Genomic DNA, 20,697 nt, shown 5'->3' on the forward strand with positions numbered 1-20,697 from the left:
TTCAACGTTTTCTGTAGTGCAACTCTGCGTTGAAGACCTATTAAATGTTTTTATGGTTCCGTACTGTAATAAGTAGATCGACTGATTTCTTGACGCCGGGTACAGATCTGAATTTGTTACGGGTGAGGTGAGTATGGTACACATTGAGACCGCGTTTGGTGCTAGCACAAATCTTCGAGGCAAGGCGTCGCAAGTCGAGGCGAGGTTGGTTGTCCAGTCGGTAGAGACCTTGCCTTTGCCTATGAAGCCGATAGTCCTGGTTTCGAATCCCGGTAAGGGTATTTTATTTGTGTGATGAGCACATATATTTGTTTTTGAGGCATGGGGGTTTTCTATGTATTTAAGTATTTGTATATTATATATACCTATATATCGTTGTCTGAGTAATCTGAGTTCCTACAAAACAAGCCTTCTTGAGCTCACGCTATATTGTATTTGCTATTGCTTTAGAAGGGTGAAATGTATAAAAAAAACTTTAATCTTAAGATTAATATAGACTGAACCATGATGTACTTATAATATACCTACTATCCAATTTAATACATTCAATGCACAAATCCCTCGGTCTGCGTGTCTAAATAACATCCATTTGACCAAATCTTGATTCTTCCGTACTTCTGCGGAAAAACAAAAAGCGATTAGATATTAGCAATAGCAATAAGTATGCAGTTATCATCTTTTTTTTCTAATATGTTAATTGCAACTTACGATATCGAACGATAGTGGGCCACGCGTGCAGTTGCAGTGTGCATAAATATTGCATAGCATACTGTTGCACTATGACAGCGTAGTTATTTAGTTTCACTCGGTTAGGGTGCCAAGGCGATGCTACAATTTATTCGATTCACATTGCGGATTACAGATAATATGTTTGGCATCTATAAACTAGTTGAGTAGGTGCTGCATGTAAACAAATCGTTTGATCATGCTGTATTACTTAGTGTATGTTATATATATATCAATGTTGATAGCTATACAGAGAAAATAACTAATAAATTATCCTAAACGACGTCTTTGTGCTACATAGTCAATCAAACATAATGGTATACCTAGGCGTGCTTCTATACAATTGCCAATACAATGGATTGTCTTCTCAGTGAAAATATTAGGGCGGGAAAAACCAACGTTACAAAAGTCAGGAATCCTGATAGACCAGACATCCAATGGCCTTTAAAAAAATCCATCAAAGAGGCTTCAGTTGCACGAAAAAGGTAAAAGGGAAATTTTCGGAATGCACCCCACGCCCGGGACGGTTGAATAGAGAATGAGCACAATCAGAGAAATTTCCCCTGACGCGGTGCATCGGCGATGCTACAATTGTGGACCACTCTACATTGAATCGCTTGGTTTTGTTTTTGTTTTCGGTCAGGGGGCGGAATCGATTTTATTAATATCGGTGCAAAAGTAAAAAAAAGCCTCTGTGTACTTATACTGTTTTTTTCTGCCTTTTTTCTAGATACATCAACAACTGACCAGACTATCATAACACCATGATATCAGTCTCAGTATGTCCCCGTTACGCCAATTTAGTATTGTACTTATAGTATTAGGGCGACCCAGATGCGCTAAGGTCTTTGTGCCTTACCTACAGAAAAAGGAACGCAAAGAAACGCCTGAATCAGTAAATTATAAGTACAAGTACAAGTTTCAATTAACTCGTTATTAATTTTATGATAGCGTTAACAATTAGGTTCCTTTTTTAACTGTTTCACGCGATGTGATATAAATTGGTTCACGCAAAAACATTTTCTTTATTTCTTGTAGGTAATAAATACAATTTTAAAATTGCCTATTATTTATTACGCAATCTATAGATTTTTTGATTCTTATAGTTTTTATCAGGGAGAGTGTAATTTTTATAACGTTATTTCCCGACAGTTCTTAATAAAGTCACGTATAATCGGTATATTAAACGAGAAACATGCCACCCAAAGTAGGAAAAGTCACATAACTACCGACGTGCATAGCGGGCAAGTGAACCAAGAAATCGAATACCAACCGCTGTGAGAACTAGAAACTAACTTGTCCTAGAACATTTCGTCAACTCTGACTTGGGGGAAATACGTACCAGAGTAGATGTGGTGTATTTCATCTTCAACCAAAGGTAGGGACCGAGCAAAAACAAGTAAGGGCAGACGTTATAAAACCAGGGTTAGGCTAGATGTGATTGCTTTTAACAGTCGTCGCGTCTGAGAAAGATACCTAAGCGGGAAGTGTCGAAAAATCTTAATTGTCCTGAAATAAGTTACTGTTATTGTCTCTATACTGTGGATATACTCTGCCACTCCGATAACGTTCGTGATGTTGGCAATTATTGATTATGTGAGTTCTCATTTATATTTGACATTTCCACTGGGTATCGTAACTAACTTACCTACCTAACTTGGGTTACCTAGTCTACCTACCAATCATAAATCGTAAGTCACATTGGGAGATTAGTTTCACCTTGGAATTTATTGCGCAAGAACATGGTCAATAATTGAATGTTTGTTCGAATGCCACTTACGGTTGTTATGCGTGGTGGAACATCAGTATGGTGATATTAGTATTGTCAGGTTCACATTTTATATAACCTAGCTACTTTTAGTCGAGTTTATTTTAAGAATTCTTCAATGAACAAGTTTTGGAAACAAATCAAATTATTTCATTAAATATTTTGATTTGTGTTTTTTTAAGTAGTCACACTACTATATATAAATTATAGCCGCGATAGCTAAAGACGCCGGTTCGAATCCGGCCTTCACCACTGGAGGGCTTCGTCACTTTTTCTTTAATATATGACATCTATTACAGTTTATAAGTCTTCAATGGGAAAAAAATACTTTGTGCGTTGAACAGCTCTACCGATCAAATTAAACGACAATATATGTATGAAACCATAAGGCAAAATTAATCCCCGAATAATACTATAGTATAACAAATAAGTTAAACTGGACACATATCACAAAATATTAATAAAACTGACAAAATGGCGGACGCGGATTGTTAAAAAGCGCGCGAGATGAATATCTGTCGATACGATAGCAACACGCGGACTCGCGGAGTGATTTGTGGGCTAGTCGCAAAATAGGAATATGAGTATGAGGAGTACAGCGTACAGTAAAATTTTTTGCTCGTATTACAGGCCACACCCGGTTTACTGCTCCATTGATTTATCTACCATCTAGCCAATTTATTGAAGGACGAGATTAGGGTTTGTTTGCTGTTTTGCCCTTCAATTCACGTGGTTCATGGCGGGCCTATCGGAAACAAGATTCCATAGGCCCGCCATAAATATTTATTTATTTTTAGCTACTTATATACTAGCCAAGAGTGTCCGCTTGTAGAAAAAGGACTCCCCCTTTTTCTGCGTATAGTTAGAATAATCTAGTGATTTCAGCTTTCTTGAAAATACAAAATCTTTCTCTCGGTTAAGCGGCGGTAGAAAGTTTGTATCGACAACATTTTTTTTGTGAGAGACTTGAAACTTCGTAAAAATACATTTTGTCTTACGTGTTATTGATAATATAGAAATCGACGCGAACGACGTCATGGGCAACAGCTAGTTTAGAATAATCTTGCAACTGTTTTTCAGTATTAATATTTAATACAATTTGCTGTTTAGGGTTCCGTACCCAAAGGGGACCCCATTACTAAGACTTCTCTGTCCGTCTGTATGTCTGTCTGTCTGTCCGTATGTCTGTCTGTCTGTCTCACCAGGCTGCCTCATGAACCGTGATAGCCAGACAGTGCCTACAAATTTTCACAGATGATGTATTTCTGTTGCCGCTATAAAAACAAATACTAAAATATACGGAACCCTCGGTGGGCGAGTCCGACTCGCACTTGTTTTTTCATCGCGCCTTTGTTCGTAATTGTTACATGCTTAACAAACAGACAAACGATTAAAGTTATTTCTTATGTTTTATATTATATAATTACAATAATCGTTGTAATGTATTTACGGTACAGGATAAAGACTTAGCTAAGAAACAAAGGCATTTGCTTTTACACCACAAAATATACTCGCGTAGTTTTTTTTTAAACCATTTATAACATTGTTTTCATTCCATCGTGCCCATATTGAGATGGAATAAAAAATCCTCCGAGCCCAGGTGACGCTGCTCGACTGACCTCCGACGGATTACCTCTGTAAGCCGCTCGCTTCAAAGCGAAACCGACTTACAGACCTTATGTGGGCTTTTATAAATACGCTTTATGTCTATATACAACCAAAGCTCAATGCGACGTGCAAAACTTAGTGGCCGAGGGTCTTTGGTTAGTTTTAGTACAGAAAAAGGTTAACACCACGTTGTACGTCGCTAATGAGTTAGTTCGGTGATGTTTAATAATAAATAGTTAAGCTTTTGAGGTAGCTGGAACATCAAAGATATTAAATCAAGCATCAGTCATGATTGTTATACAGGGTGACCTTAGACAATGGACAAACCCTGAAATCCCACGTAGGGTTACTTCTCAGGTCTCAGGAATGCTCTAACATTAATATAGATTTATCATGTATTATCTGTTAATAAATCTAAATAATTAAATTAAATTAAAATCTGCTTACTTCCGGGATATGTGGTTTCTTATGTAGGGGAGATTAGTCCAAAACCGTGACACGAGGTAAAACAAGGACACGGCAGTATGGGTACTTGTAGATACTTTTAGATTGACCAATGTTTTGGTCATTGCTGCCTACCATATTGGTGTTTGTCAACAAAGAAAAACAAACAGAAATTAAATAAGAAAAACGTTTTTAGCGGTGCCTGATATAAGAATTCCGTAGAATTCATCACTATACCAATTTGTCGTACGTTGACGTACTTGACGTAAGTACAATTTGTATTTTTATTGCGATTCTGTATGTATTAAAGATCAAAAAACATTACTTTGATTTTTATTGTAATACGATTTTTGTCCGCATATTTTTTAGTCTCTTGTAGGTACGTTCGCGTCAAAATCGGACGAAATAAAACCGGGTCGTCCCGGTTTTGTACAAGTGTATTAGTAGTAGTAAACTCTTTATTGTACATAAATACATATTAAAAATTACATGGTACAAATAATAAAATGTACAAAGGCGAACTTATCCCTTTGAGGGATCTCTTCCAGTTAACCTTTGTACAATACACGAAAAAAAGATGCTTAGGTATAATGTCTCAAGTGTAAATTATGAGCCCATGAAGGGTGTACTGGTTGGGAACCTGAAGAACTTGACGAGTTCCATTGCTATTTTTAGTAAGGGGCAAAATCGGGTATAGGATTTGGTATACCCGGTTTTGGACAAGGCATGGGATAAAACCGGACAAAATAGAGATTTAAAAGTTGATTGTTTTTCCAACGTATGATAATGTAAATAGTGATCTGACTAATTAAATATGTAGTTAATTAAGTCAGTTAAACAGACTAGTAAAGTTCGTAGATTTTTCTACACATATGTTTTTTATTCAACATTTCCCTTAGCGTCCCGGGTCAACCCCACTTTCCCCTAGATATAAACAAATAATTGTGTTATCATTGACTTTTTATTAGGAAAAGAAGAGAATATATATATTTACCTAAATATTTATTATTTATTGTAAATGTTGGCCATAATGTAGTGAAATGTTAATAATTTCATAATGATCTCTCCGCTCATCTTGCAAATATTTGTCATTACCGGTTGTCGTCTTATCGACATTTGCATCGCTACTATCGCTAGCTTCCTAGTTCATATTAACTAATTATTCAAATAAATAAACTAACAGCCGAGTCATTTAGAGTAAATTACGTCGCGTGACACACTCGATTTAGAATTCTTTTTCCAAAATTAATCTATGAAATAAAACCTGCTCATTTCTTTATTTATAATATCTACAAAATACATCAAAAATATACATTAACGTTGATATGCTTTTTATACACAAATGCTCCCAAGTATCTATGTACAAACAATTATCTTATTTCCAAGCTATTGTTTCCTCTAGAAAAAGCTACTAATTCCATTAATCAAAACCAATATTAGTACTTTTTAGCCGTGGAACTCCCAAGTTACGCTCGAGGAAATATTTGATCTGTCATCTAGGGTGCCTGACGAAGTAAAGGGCTAAACTTCATCATTAATTACGGTTTGCAGCTTCTGCATAATCCGTCTGGAGTATGCAAGTATTTCGACGTCATTATCATATTATAATTTGGCGGAGCGAGCGAGCTTGGTAATTTGATATTAAACACACTTCTGACATCTGACGTGACTGCAATGCGTTCTGGAGCCTAATTTGAACCGTGAAGATGTCACCTTCGCGCTATTTTGTTAGTTTAGCTAGCCAAAAATGTTGTGACGTTATTTCACATAATATTCACGTAGTGTGCTTTTAACACTTATAGGTATTTACCCTTTTTTAGGGTTCCGTACCCAAAGGTTACCCTATTTCTAAGACTCCCACGGTCCGTCCGTCTGTCTGTCTGTTACCAGGCTGTATCTGATGTATTTCTGTTGCCGCTATAATAATACTAAAAAATACGGATCCCTCGATGGGCGCACCGATCGATGGGAGCTTGCATGTTCTTCAGACATCTTACGTGGTAAGGTTTCTTCTGTCACCTTATTTGCTTCTTTACTAAACGCACTGTAACTTTATGTAAACCTGCTATTTTACGTGTTTCAAATATAAAATGTCATAAAGGCTAAATGGCATCGTTTCTCAACAGCATTTTGATCATTACCTGTCTGAATATTCAGCGAGCTACCCGCCGCGTTGGCTTCCATGTATCGGCTTAGTGAGGTTTATGAATCATAGCCTCTTTCCTTTGTGATTTCTAGAGCAGGTCGCTTGGTGACCCGGTTTCAAAAAAATACGTTGTCATGTTTGCACTCTAGTTTTGGCAACTTTGTCTGTGTTGTTTTTGTTTCTTCGGTGGAATAGAAAAATTCTTCAGTTTCTTTTCCATTTTAACTTCTTTTTACGTACATATTAGTCTGTGGCCTGAGGCTACGAAAAAAATACCTTCGGTTTGGAAATAACAGGATGTTAACTGCCATAGAAAATTATTGTTTCCAATCAGAAACCGTAAATTCATTGCCTCTTTAAAGCACAACCTTCATCATCTTCCTTGTTGTCAGCGTTTTGCTACGGCTCATGGGAGCCGGGGGTCCGCTTGGCAACTAGTCCCAAGAATTCGCGTAGGCATTAGTCCCGAAAAAGTCATTCGTACGAGCCGGGTTTAAACCCGCGATCTCCGGATTGAATTATTTCGTAGGGCCACTTGCACCATCCCACTAACCCGGGGTTAAGTGGGTAAACCGTTAACCCAGTGTAACATTTTACTTGGTAACTCCAGGTTTAACCGGTTAACCCTGGGTTAGTGGAATGGTGCAAGTGGCCCTTAGAAGTGTTTACATATATAATGTTCTGTTTTAGTTTTAATTTTCTCTTTGTGGTTTTACTGGGTGCCCTTAAAATCAGTGTCGTGTCTATGACTATTTGGAGCGGTAAACTATATGGTGTAGGTATCTGTTACTAATTGCTTTGTTATATCTTGTTTTTATGCATACCTAAAGTTTTACGCCTAATAAATATTTTATATTTCCATAATAACTGCCAAACTGTTAAAATAGAACAAAATCGTTAACCCACGATTACTGTAGGTATAAAATAAACCAATTATTTTAAAATTATGCCTACAGATGGAAAAGTCAAATACATTGCGAAAATTGCAATATATTCCTTAAGTTAAAATAAATATTCACAAACACTGAGTGAAATTGTATTTTTAGTACTTGTACGTACAGAAAGATAGCGAGATAAAGGTACTACTTAGTTTTATCGGTTGCGTCTAAATCTAGGTTAATAAGATTGAGAGGCTACGAGTACTGAAGTGCTTTCATTAAAAGGATTCACTGAAGCACAAACTTACAAAAAGCGAAAATATAGTGAGAAAACCTTGTAAAAAGCAGAATAAGTATAATGCTAATGACCACTCACCTCACAAACTTAATTTATTGGTAAAATCGTAAATATGTAGGTCTACATGATTACCATGGAAACAGTATCTCTCTTTCTTGCAAAAGTCACCTACCCAAAATTACAACTCATAGACTGTATATGGGCCGCTTTCTCTAAATTTTAAAACAGGCGTCCCATAACGCGATCTCGACTCGATTTTTCGTGTCGTTAGACGTTCGTTCGTTTAGAAATGCACCACTTGAAATTTTCTCCGCCATCTTAATTTCTACGTGACTCCGCGGGTTAATTAGTGCAATTATGAGATCCAGTCGAGTGGGTTTTTTGTGCCGCACTCACCCCGGCATTCAGGAATAGCCATTGTGAAAAATTAAATTAACCATAAACTAGTGCAGCTAGGTTATGCCTTTAACGGGATCGCCTTACGGTCCCAGTCTCTTTCGACTCCATGGCAACAAATTATATGAAGTGTCCAACCGAAGTTTCGGTTTCGGCAGGTTTTGGCCTTAAATCATATTTCTGTCGAAAATGCGGTTTTGGCCAAATAACTGCCGAACCTTTCGGCCGCGCCGAATCTGTATTTTCGGTACTATCCGACAGAGGTACCGCTTTCGGCGTAATAAATATGTTTTATAACATTTAAAACACATATTAAATCACATTTACAATCGGGTCTATCGCGAATTTTTTTTGTTACCTTTATTTACCGACGTTTCGACACAGGTTTCATTGGTCGTGGTCCCGGCTAACTGATGTCCCAGCAAAATGTCAAAACAGAGATTTGTGTTGACAACCCGACGAAAAGTAAAGGTAACAAAATTAATTCGCGATAGACCCGATTGTAAATGTGATTTAAAATTATGTTTTGGCCGAAGGTTCGGTTTCAAAGCAAAAGTTGATGATGCCCTTGATAAATTGCGATGTTATCCTTACCGCATTGCTGTCGCGATTAGAACATTCAATCCGTCACTCATTTTATCAAGGAGATTGACAGTGACTTCGCCGGCTTCAACGCTGCTGCATCTGCTGTACTTTAATAATTCTAATTATCTAAATTAAATGTTAACCTGCACACACATTTCTAATGCTCACAGTAGATTTCATGACTATTTTAGGGAAAGTAATTCCTATGCAGAAATCAGGCGCTATAGTATACTGGTGCAGCGCTTTAATCGTAACTTAAAACTGTGATACTATAGTGTATAATTTGTCTAATCGGACACTTTGAGCTACCCATTTAAGTTATTGAATGGGTGGGTCAAACCATTTTAAGCAAATCTGCCGATCGATCTATGAAATTATTTGGCATGATAGTCGAAATATAATCGACATGTATTTTCTATTGTTCTTGTGTTTGGTTTCGACAAGCAGAGATTGCGTTAAATCATTTCACCTAATGCAGTCTTCACATTGGTTGCGGATGCGGATCCGCACTCCACTCCGATTTGCGAGCGGGACAAAGCTGTATACGTGTAGCACGGTCTCACTCAACACCGGAGCGGGCGGCCGCATCACTGCGATAACCGCGGAGCTGTTCGAGGTCTATTATGTACGATGTGTACTTTATTAGTACCTTTATGTACTTACCTGACGTTTGTTTAAAATTGTGGTTCTGCAGTTTATGCTGCGCTGCGGTTTATTTTAATAGAAATTACGTAAAGTAATTATATAGACGTTAATAAAACGGTTTAGTATACCATTTCTATTTATTTGCATTGAAAATTGACAAAGGAACTTTATTAGCAGCTTTGCCAAAGAGCAATGGAGCGCAGCATTCTAGCAAAGGTTTGCCAGAGAGCAATGGAGCGCAGCATTCTAGGTGTCACAAGGATGGATCGCATCCGAAACACTACACTGCGCTCCAGAACAGGCATAGCTGACGTAGGGGAGAAGACCGCTAGGCTGAAGTTGGACTGGGCAGGTCACGTCTGCCGCATGCATCCGGATAGGTGGGCTAGTATAGCCACCAAGTGGATGCCGCAAAAGAAGCGCTGACGTGGCAGGCCCAGGCGGAGATGGCGGGACGACATAGACACCTTCACTAATAACTGGCCGGAAACAGCTCAACAACGGGAGTCATGGAAATCAAAGGGAGCTTTGCCCAGCAGTGGGACACTACAGGTTATTAAAAAAAAATGTAGTTGCTTATTATTAATTTATTTAACCCAAATTATTCAGCAAATAAAACTACTTACTAAGTTAACTATTGTAAGTATTTCTTATTAGTTTGAAAAACCCTCAAGAAACGAATCAATATCCTCTTCTTTTATCAAAATTAGTTTTATAATTTTGATTGGAACAAGCAACGCAAACGCATTTACATATTTAAAATCAAAACCCTTCTTTTTGGCTTAGCCGTAGTTGAGTAAAAAGTGAAAAATGATATTGACAATGTTATCTGCCGCGTACGAAACTCAATGCCGTAGTCTCAAACATCATTCATTTAATGAATTGTTTGTATAACCCTAATTTGCAGCACTCGCAATAGTCACGTGGCAAACACCCTCCAAGGCATTAGGTTTAATTCGCAGCCATTTAACTATTGCAGCGATATGCATTCTTTTGATTAAAAATGCTGCATTGTTCAAATTTACTGCTGCTTTCTTTAAATTCACTTATTTGATTTTATCTTATTTTTGAAACTAGGCACTCGCTTCCACCTTCCACTTATCACAGAGAAGAAACACAGTTTGAAGAAACAAAAAAGATTTTGAAAGTGATATTATTGACTTGGTTTCAATACCTGAGCAATTTCATTTGGGAAAGTAAAGTCAGATGTAAAGTAGTTACGAACATTATTTACAAAATTGTGTAGGTATCTTAAATTACTGATGGTTCAAATGTTTAAAGAATTAAAAATATATAAGAAATGTCAATAGGCTCAAATCTCTCCTTTTTCTTTGCTCCATCCCACTTTAGATGGGGTCGGCTCTCCTAATTTTTTGGCGCCAAGACTGCCTGTCTTAGGGTTGTCGGGTCGGGTAAATTTTATTTATTTGTTACTTTGGTCATGCTGGTCCACCATGTCAACAAAGGGCATCCGCGGCCTCTCTTACGTTCCGGGAGGCATAGAGCTTATTTGACCACGTGTTCTTCGTCTCTACGCATCACGTGGCCATACCTATTAGTTTTTTGGGGATAGGGGCCACTTTTAAGCTACCACGGCTACCAATAGGCTCAAATAGTTATTTTTTTTAAATAAAACACTGTCTGATTTAACTTTGCGAATAAACGAGCGTTGCGTGGTTAATTTAAATTTAATTTCCCTAGAATTTCCTGAATTTCCTATTCCGCCGTATGTCAAACTAGTTTCTCGAAGCCCGCCAACAACTAGCCGAGTCTAAATGAGGTGTATTTATAGCGTCAACATGTTGCAAGTTTTATGTCAGGAAAATTGCACGCCAATGACCTGTAATGCTTGCGCCTTAATAAAGAATGGTCGCAATCAAACTAGTTCAATCGATAAACGTCTTATTTTGTCGAAGAAGGTAAAATAGGTATATCTTAAAAAAATGTTAATGAACAAGTATTTTAAAACGTAATTCGATAAACACTTCTCACGCAAAAATTAACACGTTTTATAATATTGTCTTCGGTTACCGCGATAGTTACTCATGAAATAAAACTATGAAAACGGATTATATCGCGTATATTGAATTTATAATTCATCCCGACGTTTCGAACTCTTTACAGCGTTCGTGGTCAACGGGTGACTGAGGAAAAATTACAAAATGCAAAAATACCCACATACTAAAATAATGAACAATCATAGACTACAAACTTTAAGGCTGGTTGTACATGCAAAATCGGTTCATAAGGCTAGTTATACACTATAATTATTTTCAAGTAAAGATATATATTATATACGCGATAAAAAACTATGCCGGCTCCAACCCTACACCACGGACCCGAGAAGATTTAATTCCCTCCTAAATTGTAGGAGGGTATCCCAATATGGGACCGGCAACAAACTCGGCGGGACACATCTTTTCAAAACATCAGAATGTCCAGCATCATCCAACACTACGGTCTCACAGTCTATGTCTCGCTTGCTCCTTTATCAGGTGGACTACAGGATCCCAAGCTGGTGGTAGAGAAAAGCCATCTTCCCTATTAAAGTTTGGATATTTCTTAATCTCAATGGCCTCGCGCAGCATTCTGGGTATGTAACGCTTCTCCTTGGCAAGAACCAGAGGCTTATCAAACTTGATTGAGTGATTGGCTTTATCCATGACATGCTCACAGACAGCAGACCTAGGTCGACGGTGCTTGACATCAGCTATGTGTTCCTTCACCCGAGTGGAAATGCTCCGTTTCGTCTGCCCGACATATGATAGGCCACACTCACAGTCCAGCCTGTACACTCCTGCAGTCTGTAGAGGGGTATTGCATTTTACAGGCCTCAGGAATTGTGACATCTTCTTCATTGGCTTGAAATATGTTTTTATAGAAGCACGCTTCAAGATGTGGCTGATCCTGTCCGTGACCCCCCTGACAAAAGGCAGAATGGCAGGCCTGCGCTCAACTGTGGGGATCTTAATGTGGGACCTCTGGTTGACCCGCGGTATCCTGAGCTCGTTTGCCTGGAGCGCGCGCCTGGCATGCTGGAGCTCCGCGGCCAGATGCTGGTCATCACATATCCTCTGGGCTCTCTGAAACAAAGATTTGCCTACTGTAACAAGTTGACTGGGATGGTGATGCGATTTGCCATTTAAGTACCTATCAGTATGAGTAGGTTTCCTATACACAGTGCGACCTAGGGTGTTATCAGGATTTCTTTTTACCAATACATCTAAGAAGGGGAGAGAACAGTCTTTTTCCAACTCCATAGTAAATTTTATTTTGCTATGGATGGAATTTAGGTGATCCAAGAAAGTTGAAACACTACTTTTTGGAAGTATAGTAAAGGTGTCATCTACGTATCTTTTAAATATCTTCGGTCGCACAGGAGCCAATGAGAGTGCCCTCTCCTCGAAGTCCTCCATAAAGATGTCAGCGACTACTGGAGACACCGGAGACCCCATGGCCACGCCGTCGACTTGAAGGTAGAATTCACCATTCCATAGCAAGTAGCCAGATGTAAGGCAATGTTCCAACAGCTTAGCATAGTCCTCTGACATGTTCTGCTCACATAACCTCTTCTTGACAATTTCAATGCAGTCTTGTACCGGTAGGCTTGTAAATAGCGACTGGACGTCAAAACTGACCATGATCTCATCATCAGTCAATGTTAGGTCTTTAATCTCACCGATGAAATGGTAAGAATCCTTTGTATGCGTGCTAGTGTTACCACGTAATGCTGAGAGGGCTCCCGCGAGGTACTGAGCCAATTTATATGTGGGAGCATCTATCTGGCTCACTATGGGACGTAGTGGGGCACTAGGTTTGTGTATTTTTGGCAACCCATACAACTTTGGAGGCACGGGGCAGTCAGGAACTAAACTTGCAACATTCAGATCAAGGCTGTCCGAGTAATCACTAATTAGTTCTTTAGTGGTTTTCAATACTTTCATAGTCGGGTCCGTCTTTACATGTTTGTAGGTTGTAGTATCCGCTAATAATTCCCTAATTTTCTGGTTATAATCTGAAGTATTAAGTACAACCGTCGCATTTCCCTTATCCGCTCGAAGAATAGTAAGGTCTGGATCATCGCGTAACGTTTTCAACGCGGCCAATTCATCTCTAGGCAAATTCCTTTTCGGAGGCTTGGCTTTCCGTAATAATGACGAAACATCCTGCCGTATAGCCTCCAAATCTTCCTTCTTTACCTGATTTTTCACCAGACAGTCTTCTACACTAACAATAATGTCCTCAAAAGGGATCTTTCGCGGAGCCACAACATAATTAAGACCTTTTTCTAATACTGAAAACTCAGACGTCGACAATTGTTTACTGGATAGATTGACAACCGACCGATTTGACACTGACAGCGACGTTCAGCTGTAAAGAGTTCGAAACGTCGGGATGAATTATAAATTCAATATACGCGATATAATCCGTTTTCATAGTTTTATTTCATGAGTAACTATCGCGGTAACCGAAGACAATATTATGTACACCAGTACGGACTGGAAGTTGCAACCAAAATCCGGCGACATGAAGACCTTGGGAATAAGCTCGCACGCGCTCGTTGCGCTCTGCATTTCTTGAAGAGGTGTCGAGATGAAAATCTTATTCCTACATGCGTGAAGATAGCTCCGAAGAAGGACATTATCGGCAGTGAACGCATACTTCGCCGGGCGAGTGAGAGATTACTGTGCAAAACCATCCATAACAACCGTTACACGGCTTATAGACTTGAGCAACAGATTAAGGTAGGCACCGGTCAATTGCAGGAAGTGTTGACAAGCACCGATTTTAATGATGTTGTTGAACAAGGTAATAAACGTTACGCATTTACATTTGAACAATGCAAGAAACGACAAAGTGCCAAGTTTGACAAGTTAAAATCGAAAACGAGACGCAGCGATAACGGAGGGCTTCAGAATAATAGCGCTAACGGAACGTCGCTGTCAGTGTCAAATCGGTCGGTTGTCAATCTATCCAGTAAACAATTGTCGACGTCTGAGTTTTCAGTATTAGAAAAAGGTCTTAATTATGTTGTGGCTCCGCGAAAGATCCCTTTTGAGGACATTATTGTTAGTGTAGAAGACTGTCTGGTGAAAAATCAGGTAAAGAAGGAAGATTTGGAGGCTATACGGCAGGATGTTTCGTCATTATTACGGAAAGCCAAGCCTCCGAAAAGGAATTTGCCTAGAGATGAATTGGCCGCGTTGAAAACGTTACGCGATGATCCAGACCTTACTATTCTTCGAGCGGATAAGGGAAATGCGACGGTTGTACTTAATACTTCAGATTATAACCAGAAAATTAGGGAATTATTAGCGGATACTACAACCTACAAACATGTAAAGACGGACCCGACTATGAAAGTATTGAAAACCACTAAAGAACTAATTAGTGATTACTCGGACAGCCTTGATCTGAATGTTGCAAGTTTAGTTCCTGACTGCCCCGTGCCTCCAAAGTTGTATGGGTTGCCAAAAATACACAAACCTAGTGCCCCACTACGTCCCATAGTGAGCCAGATAGATGCTCCCACATATAAATTGGCTCAGTACCTCGCGGGAGCCCTCTCAGCATTACGTGGTAACACTAGCACGCATACAAAGGATTCTTACCATTTCATCGGTGAGATTAAAGACCTAACATTGACTGATGATGAGATCATGGTCAGTTTTGACGTCCAGTCGCTATTTACAAGCCTACCGGTACAAGACTGCATTGAAATTGTCAAGAAGAGGTTATGTGAGCAGAACATGTCAGAGGACTATGCTAAGCTGTTGGAACATTGCCTTACATCTGGCTACTTGCTATGGAATGGTGAATTCTACCTTCAAGTCGACGGCGTGGCCATGGGGTCTCCGGTGTCTCCAGTAGTCGCTGACATCTTTATGGAGGACTTCGAGGAGAGGGCACTCTCATTGGCTCCTGTGCGACCGAAGATATTTAAAAGATACGTAGATGACACCTTTACTATACTTCCAAAAAGTAGTGTTTCAACTTTCTTGGATCACCTAAATTCCATCCATAGCAAAATAAAATTTACTATGGAGTTGGAAAAAGACTGTTCTCTCCCCTTCTTAGATGTATTGGTAAAAAGAAATCCTGATAACACCCTAGGTCGCACTGTGTATAGGAAACCTACTCATACTGATAGGTACTTAAATGGCAAATCGCATCACCATCCCAGTCAACTTGTTACAGTAGGCAAATCTTTGTTTCAGAGAGCCCAGAGGATATGTGATGACCAGCATCTGGCCGCGGAGCTCCAGCATGCCAGGCGCGCGCTCCAGGCAAACGAGCTCAGGATACCGCGGGTCAACCAGAGGTCCCACATTAAGATCCCCACAGTTGAGCGCAGGCCTGCCATTCTGCCTTTTGTCAGGGGGGTCACGGACAGGATCAGCCACATCTTGAAGCGTGCTTCTATAAAAACATATTTCAAGCCAATGAAGAAGATGTCACAATTCCTGAGGCCTGTAAAATGCAATACCCCTCTACAGACTGCAGGAGTGTACAGGCTGGACTGTGAGTGTGGCCTATCATATGTCGGGCAGACGAAACGGAGCATTTCCACTCGGGTGAAGGAACACATAGCTGATGTCAAGCACCGTCGACCTAGGTCTGCTGTCTGTGAGCATGTCATGGATAAAGCCAATCACTCAATCAAGTTTGATAAGCCTCTGGTTCTTGCCAAGGAGAAGCGTTACATACCCAGAATGCTGCGCGAGGCCATTGAGATTAAGAAATATCCAAACTTTAATAGGGAAGATGGCTTTTCTCTACCACCAGCTTGGGATCCTGTAGTCCACCTGATAAAGGAGCAAGCGAGACATAGACTGTGAGACCGTAGTGTTGGATGATGCTGGACATTCTGATGTTTTGAAAAGATGTGTCCCGCCGAGTTTGTTGCCGGTCCCATATTGGGATACCCTCCTACAATTTAGGAGGGAATTAAATCTTCTCGGGTCCGTGGTGTAGGGTTGGAGCCGGCATAGTTTTTTTATCGCGTATATAATATATATCTTTACTTGAAAATAATTATAGTGTATAACTAGCCTTATGAACCGATTTTGCATGTACAACCAGCCTTAAAGTTTGTAGTCTATGATTGTTCATTATTTTAGTATGTGGGTATTTTTGCATTTTGTAATTTTTCCTCAGTCACCCGTTGACCACGAACGCTGTAAAGAGTTCGAAACGTCGGGATGAATTATAAATTCAATATACGCGATATAATCCGTTTTCATAGTTTTATTTCATTAACACGTTTTAATTTTTATACGAACAAATTTTGTAAGTACTTATTTTTTTTATACATGACTAAATAATGCGGGGTGCGGTCGCCCTCAGTTTATAATAAAAATATTATATACTTTTTTTTTATAAAATAATTATTTATTTATAACATAATCAATATAAAATACAATACAAAAGGTACTATTTTTTATTAATATTATTTCATTATTAATCAATTACTAGTATTTTTTTACGTTGGCGTAGTCAGAAAAATATATACTATCCAAACATTACAGATTCAGGTGAAGAAAACCCATATAGCAGGAGCTGCCAAGAGGGTTTGTATGAAACTTGAGCGAGAAGAACCACCTTAATCTTTATATAATCTCGTTTTGATAAGTTGTGCTATGCAACATGAAACTGAAAAGATATTTCTATAAAAACGTATAGAGCATGTAGGTTCCTAGTTGAACCGGCAATGCATGTCCGAGGCAATTATCATGCATCATAGGGTGCCGTTTGCAGTTACCTATTCAGGTTTATATTCCAGCTCTAAAGACTATCCCATTTTGGCGCTTTAAACATTTCATAAATTCTCATAACGTATATAGTACGAGTTGTATACAGCCCCGTTTATGTTCTTTAAATAAATATAATTATGGTTTCTTATTGAATAATTAAACTATATATTGATAAACAACGCTTCACACAGTCCTTATCGCATTTCACCGGTTTTATTAATGTCTGAGGTTCCTGAGCAGATTCGCGAATCCGACATAAGAGGCTAAATAGTGTTTTTAGTTTTAAGTTATATTTTATTGTGTATCTAATGGCCTCTAGATAGAACCTTTAATTTTTAAAGCCTAATTTTAATAATCGGTAAGTAAGTAAGTAATTATTTAATAAGGTTAAACCAATAATCGGCAACACCGGGCCTTTTCCTTCTCAGAATTGGTCATTAAGTAAAAAAAAAAAACAAAATACCAAATAAAAAAGTGAAAATTAGTACCATTGCCCACACCATTAACTGACAGTTCGTAAACCTTATTAAGGCTGGCGTCCATTAAAGTCGAATCGAGCCACGTTGAATCGAGTCGCATTTTTTCCGTGTGCGTTCATCACAGACGAATCGAAGCGAGTCGAAGTCACGTGCGCCTGTGCTGAGGTCGTGCTTGTACTGTTTGTCGATGATGGATAGTTCGAAGAAATGCTATCTAAACTCAAAAACGAAACCACCCGTCATCACTCATCCGTTACCCCGCGTCCACTTAGGCGCACCAAGTTGAGTCGAAACGCGTAGCCGCAGAAATTCGCCTGACGAGCAATGCGCGCGGTAGATTCGAATCGGCGCGCTGCGGCTCTTCCTCAATGGACGCAGTTGCATAAAAAATATAGGAGGCGAATTATTGCGATTCGATTCGCCTCGGCGAGTCTAGTGGACGCCAGCCTCTACAAAAGGCATAAGGTCCACCGATGGACAGTAAAGAATGTTGCTGTTTGTACGGTTTTCCTTAATAGTCAGTTTTACCACTTCTACATAGATGCATCTATGGAAATCCGGGCAGAGGCCTTATTATAAACATTGACAGCGGCGGTCGCCATATTAAAAGTTGATCTATCTTTGTTGCAGGTATGTCATTAATGCTGGCGGTAGTGATTATTCGAAATAAACGCAATTATGTTGTTCTGAAAACAAGGTAAGATATCATGTGATACATATTTACCCATTTTAAATAAGTACATGATATGGCACAGATAGTTCTTTAATGAATTGTCTTGCAAGGACTCGGGCAAAATTTATAAATAAAGTATCTGGGGGCACAGTGAAGTCGAGCAAAACAATATAATATTTTTTACACTACATAATATATTGTACTACTATACCGCACTAGTGTAATACATGTACGAATTTCCTATTTTTCGCACTTGTATCGTAATGTACTCTTCAATCGCACAGATCAATTATGAAGGTACATTTTGATGAGAATTCATTAAAAAAAACACACGCTTTGCACCTCCTGTTTAAAAATATGCTGAGTCATTAGGTCATTACTCATTAGCAATTTGAGTATTAAGAAGTTTTGTGCTCCATAGACATCATTAGAATAACAAGCGAACATTATAAGGGCCAAAACTCAGTCCCCAACCTAACAATGTAATTAACACAACCGTGTCTAAATGCAAAACAAATTACTTGGAATTTGACCTTGTGAACCTTGAGTCGAACGTCAAGCGCTGACTAACGTTTTATATAAAGGGTATAAACTTTATTGGCTTTATTACGTATACGCATCGCGCCGTCTCTGAGCGCGGCGGACGCCCCAACACCCCTTCGGAAGCCGTCAAATTAAAACCATAAAACGTAATATATCACGAAACTTGCCGCGCTAATGTGTACTGTTCCTCTATTCATTTAAAGTGCCATTTCGGATGACTTGACGAGCTTCGTACTGCTTTACGTGCCGTACCGGACATGAGGAGTTTAAGCATAAACGCGAAGACATCTTTGATGTGCACCCTCTCGCCTGGAGCGTGAAAGGCTCTCATAGATAAAGTGCATTTCGATATTAGAAGTTTGAAACACAGTTTTAAAGTGAAATTTACGGTAAGAAATTGTTTTCTTCGTAAAGGAAGGATGGGCAAAGGTTAGGATGCAATAAAAGTGTTCGTTTTATGATGGGCCGCCGTAAGGGGTTTTATTAATTTTATTATGGAGGTGTAATCCGCTGGATATTGGATCTTTCTTTTGCGATGTTGCCATCAAATGCACAGATTTGAACTATTGATTTGTATTTTTATGATATTAAAACACGCCTATATTTATTTATTTACCTATAATTAAAATGATAATATTTAATTTTAATAGGAGAGTCCGGATGTTTTGTAAAGGTAGGAAGAGTTGAACCATCTTGCCAAATTGAATAGAAATTTGCGGTGGTAACTGATGATCTAGTATTCGGCGTCACTTATGCAATTAATGAATATTAAATATGAAATCGTGGTTCGAACCTGCATTACAGCATACATACATTATTGAAGAAATCATAGATGTATGTGAAATCTCCGATATACTTACATTAAGCAAGCATGTTGATTACATCCCAACCTTTTTTGTGAGGCTAGTGATGCCGGTATCATAGTTTTGAACATCAATTGTGAAGGTATAAATTTCAAATTAATTGTGAAGGAAGATACAACTCTGACACTTCAGGTCTCTCGAACTCTCCTTACCTATATTAAAAGTGTCTACAAATAAATTTCCTCGCACACAAGATCATCATTCTCCATGAATAAATGTCAGTTATATTTGGTTTAGTCCGGTAAACTTAAGTTTATCCGTCAATCAAACGCATGAAAAATGTCAAGGAATGTTTAATTCAACCAATTGTTGACCCGTTTCAAAATTACTTTGGAACAAGAAAATAGACCTGTAAACTATGTGAAGGGTTTTCAGGGGCCTGAAACTAGTTTACCATATTGTGATTACCCTTGGGACTTAACTTTGTTGTACAAATGTTAAAACGGAATCCTCCCGCTGTATGTTATTGATTGCTCTGTTTTGATATTAGTTTGTTATTGTTAATCAGTTCAGAGATTAACTTTTGCTGTTTGCTTTGCTTTGTCCTGCAACTTGGTTTTGACTTGAGAAATTGTTGTTTTGAATCCGCATAACGATTATGTACGTTACAACTACCCAAATTATTCTTATGAAATATTCTGATTTGAGTTTTTTAAGTAGAAGGGTTCGATTCCCGCCTCGGCCACCGGTGGACTTGGTTACTTTTTTTTGGTGTATGATATCTATTTCAGTTTATAAGTTATATACGTTTATGTTTATATTTAATTTTTGTTAAAAGACTTGTCTTGTAGGTATTACGATGATACATAGGATATGTATATAGATAAATACTAAAATACATATAGAACACCACCATAACTCAGACAAAATATCCGTGATCGACAAACAAAT

General features: G+C 38.6%; 1 protein-coding gene across 2 annotated transcripts in view; it reads left to right on the plus strand.

Moving 5' to 3' along the window:
* Nucleotides 1-20,697, plus strand: part of LOC134749719 (semaphorin-1A) — a 427,168-nt gene that overhangs the window by 66,981 nt on the left and 339,490 nt on the right. The gene's annotated exons all lie outside the window — the stretch shown is intronic.

The sequence above is a fragment of the Cydia strobilella genome, chromosome 18 (assembly GCF_947568885.1).
Source record: "Cydia strobilella chromosome 18, ilCydStro3.1, whole genome shotgun sequence".
NCBI classification, from domain to species: domain Eukaryota; kingdom Metazoa; phylum Arthropoda; class Insecta; order Lepidoptera; family Tortricidae; genus Cydia; species Cydia strobilella.